The sequence below is a fragment of the Penaeus vannamei genome, chromosome 19, assembly GCF_042767895.1.
Source record: "Penaeus vannamei isolate JL-2024 chromosome 19, ASM4276789v1, whole genome shotgun sequence".
Lineage (NCBI taxonomy): Eukaryota > Metazoa > Arthropoda > Malacostraca > Decapoda > Penaeidae > Penaeus > Penaeus vannamei.
In genome coordinates, this window is record NC_091567.1 from 29,274,090 (window position 1) to 29,279,089 (window position 5,000).

Genomic DNA, 5,000 nt, shown 5'->3' on the forward strand with positions numbered 1-5,000 from the left:
ATGATCGATTATGAATGAACGTCAATTTGAATATGAATGACCAAATGTGTTTACTCAAGACGTTCTGGGCGAGTGCCACGCCTTCTGCAGGGTCAAGTAGCGCTGGCACTCTGACCCGCGCCCTGCACTCTCTCTCACCCCAAAATGCAATACATGTAGGCCGCATATTGAGCCATGTTGCTGGGCCATGGTTTTGAAAGTATGTCTAGAGTGATGTGTGTTTATCTGTTTATCTTTTATTCACTTATCTATTCGAAGATTTTTTATTTTTCTATTTTTTTTTACCTCGAAGAATGAGAAGTAAGGAAGTAGAAGAAGAAGAAGAAAGAAAGAAAGAAAGAAAAAAACGTTTAAAGATACAAACGAAAAACACAAACGAACTGATAAATAATTACCATAAATATAAACGACAAGACATCATCGTATACAAATCTAAATGCCTTTGATCAAAACCCCTTTACACAGACGCTCCCTTATACTTTTACGTCTTTGATCAAAACCCCTTTACACAGACGCTCCCTTATACTTTTACGTCTTATATCAAAACCCCTTTACACAGACGCTCCCTTATACTTTTACGTCTTTTATCAAAACCACTTTACACAGACGCTCCCTTATACTTTTACGTCTTTTATCAAAACCACTTTACACAGACGCTCCCTTATACTTTTACGTCTTTTATCAAAACCACTTTACACAGACGCTCCCTTATACTTTTACGTCTTTTATCAAAACCCCTTTACACAGACGCTCCCTTATACTTTTACGTCTTATATCAAAACCCCTTTACACAGACGCTCCCTTATACTTTTACGTCTTATATCAAAACCCCTTTACACAGACGCTCCCTTATACTTTTACGTCTTTTATCAAAACCACTTTACACAGACGCTCCCTTATACTTTTACGTCTTTTATCAAAACCCCTTTACACAGACGCTCCCTTATACTTTTACGCCTTTTATCAAAAACCCTTTACACAGACGCTCCCTTATACTTTTACGCCTTTTATCAAAAACCCTTTACACAGACGCTCCCTTATACTTTTACGTCTTTTATCAAAACCACTTTACACAGACGCTCCCTTATACTTTTACGTCTTTTATCAAAACCACTTTACACAGACGCTCCCTTATACTTTTACGCCTTTTATTAAAAACCCTTTACACAGACGCTCCCTTATACTTTTACGTCTTTTATCAAAACCCCTTTACACAGACGCTCCCTTATACTTTTACGTCTTATATCAAAACCCCTTTACACAGACGCTCCCTTATACTTTTACGTCTTTTATCAAAACCACTTTACACAGACGCTCCCTTATACTTTTACGTCTTTTATCAAAACCACTTTACACAGACGCTCCCTTATACTTTTACGTCTTTTATCAAAACCCCTTTACACAGACGCTCCCTTATACTTTTACGCCTTTTATCAAAAACCCTTTACACAGACGCTCCCTTATACTTTTACGTCTTTTATCAAAACCCCTTTACACAGACGCTCCCTTATACTTTTACGTCTTATATCAAAACCCCTTTACACAGACGCTCCCTTATACTTTTACGCCTTTTATCAAAACCCCTTTACACAGACGCTCCCTTATACTTTTACGTCTTTTATCAAAACCACTTTACACAGACGCTCCCTTATACTTTTACGCCTTTTATCAAAACCCCTTTACACAGACGCTCCCTTATACTTTTACGTCTTTTATCAAAACCCCTTTACACAGACGCTCCCTTATACTTTTACGTCTTTTATCAAAACCCCTTTACACAGACGCTCCCTTATACTTTTACGTCTTATATCAAAACCCCTTTACACAGACGCTCCCTTATACTTTTACGCCTTTTATCAAAACCCCTTTACACAGACGCTCCCTTATACTTTTACGTCTTTGATCAAAACCCCTTTACACAGACGCTCCCTTATACGTTTACGTCTTTTATCAAAACCCCTTTACACAGACGCTCCCTTATACTTTTACGTCTTATATCAAAACCCCTTTACACAGACGCTCCCTTATACTTTTACGTCTTTTATCAAAACCACTTTACACAGACGCTCCCTTATACTTTTACGTCTTTTATCAAAACCACTTTACACAGACGCTCCCTTATACTTTTACGTCTTATATCAAAAACCCTTTACACAGACGCTCCCTTATACTTTTACGTCTTTTATCAAAACCACTTTACACAGACGCTCCCTTATACTTTTACGTCTTATATCAAAACCCCTTTACACAGACGCTCCCTTATACTTTTACGTCTTTTATCAAAACCACTTTACACAGACGCTCCCTTATACTTTTACGTCTTTTATCAAAACCACTTTACACAGACGCTCCCTTATACTTTTACGTCTTTGATCAAAACCCCTTTACACAGACGCTCCCTTATACTTTTACGTCTTATATCAAAAACCCTTTACACAGACGCTCCCTTATACTTTTACGTCTTTTATCAAAACCACTTTACACAGACGCTCCCTTATACTTTTACGTCTTTTATCAAAACCACTTTACACAGACGCTCCCTTATACTTTTACGTCTTATATCAAAAACCCTTTACACAGACGCTCCCTTATACTTTTACGTCTTTTATCAAAACCACTTTACACAGACGCTCCCTTATACTTTTACGCCTTTTATCAAAACCCCTTTACACAGACGCTCCCTTATACTTTTACGTCTTATATCAAAACCCCTTTACACAGACGCTCCCTTATACTTTTACGTCTTTGATCAAAACCCCTTTACACAGACGCTCCCTTATACTTTTACGTCTTTGATCAAAACCCCTTTACACAGACGCTCCCTCATACTTTTACGTCTTTGATCAAAACTCCTTTACACAGACGCTCCCTTATACTTTTACGTCTTTGATCAAAAACCCTTTACACAGACGCTCCCTTATACTTTTACGTCTTTGATCAAAACCCCTTTACACAGACGCTCCCTTATACTTTTACGTCTTTGATCAAAACCCTTTTACACAGACGCTCCCTCATACTTTTACGTCTTTGATCAAAAACCCTTTACACAGACGCTCCCTTATACTTTTACGTCTTATATAAAAAACCCTTTACACAGACGCTCCCTCATACTTTTACGTCTTTGATCAAAACCCCTTTACACAGACGCTCCCTTATACTTTTACGTCTTTGATCAAAACCCCTTTACACAGACGCTCCCTTATACTTTTACGTCTTTGATCAAAAACCCTTTACACAGACGCTCCCTTATACTTTTACATCTTTTATCAAAACCCCTTTACACAGACGCTCCCTTATACTTTTACGTCTTTGATCAAAACCCCTTTACACAGACGCTCCCTTATACTTTTACGCCTTTTATCAAAACCCCTTTACACAGACGCTCCCTCATACTTTTACGTCTTTGATCAAAACCCCTTTACACAGACGCTCCCTTATACTTTTACGTCTTTGATCAAAACCCCTTTACACAGACGCTCCCTTATACTTTTACGCCTTTTATCAAAACCCCTTTACACAGACGCTCCCTCATACTTTTACGTCTTTGATCAAAACCCCTTTACACAGACGCTCCCTTATACTTTTACGTCTTTGATCAAAACCCCTTTACACAGACGCTCCCTTATACTTTTACGCCTTTTATCAAAACCCTTTACACAGACGCTCCCTCATACTTTTACGCCTTTTATCAAAACCCTTTACACAGACGCTCCCTCATACTTTTACGTCTTTGATCAAAACCCCTTTACACAGACGCCCCCTTATACTTTTACGTCTTTGATCAAAACCCCTTTACACAGACGCTCCCTTATACTTTTACGTCTTTGATCAAAACCCCTTTACACAGACGCTCCCTTATACTTTTACGCCTTTTATCAAAACCCTTTACACAGACGCTCCCTCATACTTTTACGTCTTTGATCAAAACCCCTTTACACAGACGCTCCCTCATACTTTTACGTCTTTGATCAAAACCCCTTTACACAGACGCTCCCTTATACTTTTACGCCTTTTATCAAAACCCTTTACACAGACGCTCCCTCATACTTTTACGTCTTTGATCAAAACCCCTTTACACAGACGCTCCCTTATACTTTTACGCCTTTTATCAAAACCCTTTACACAGACGCTCCCTCATACTTTTCCGTCTTTTATCAAAACCCCTTTACACAGACGCTCCCTTATACTTTTACGCCTTTTATCAAAACCCTTTACACAGACGCTCCCTCATACTTTTCCGTCTTTTATCAAAACCCCTTTACACAGACGCTCCCTTATACTTTTACGCCTTTTATCAAAACCCTTTACACAGACGCTCCCTTATACTTTTACGCCTTTTATCAAAACCCTTTACACAGACGCTCCCTTATACTTTTACGTCTTTGATCAAAACCCCTTTACACAGACGCTCCCTTATACCTTTACGTCTTATATCAAAACCCTTTACACAGACGCTCCCTTATACTTTTACGCCTTTTATCAAAACCCCTTTACACAGACGCTCCCTTATACTTTTACGTCTTTGATCAAAACCCCTTTACACAGACGCTCCCTTATACTTTTACGTCTTTGATCAAAACCCCTTTACACAGACGCTCCCTCATACTTTTACGTCTTTGATCAAAACCCCTTTACACAGACGTTCCCTTATACTTTTACGTCTTTGATCAAAACCCCTTTACACAGACGCTCCCTTATACTTTTACGTCTTTGATCAAAACCCCTTTACACAGACGCTCCCTTATACCTTTACGTCTTATATCAAAACCCTTTACACAGACGCTCCCTTATACTTTTACGCCTTTTATCAAAACCCCTTTACACAGACGCTCCCTTATACTTTTACGTCTTTGATCAAAACCCCTTTACACAGACGCTCCCTTATACTTTTACGTCTTTGATCAAAACCCCTTTACACAGACGCTCCCTCATACTTTTACGTCTTTGATCAAAACCCCTTTACACAGACGCTCCCTTATACTTTTACGTCTTTGATCAAA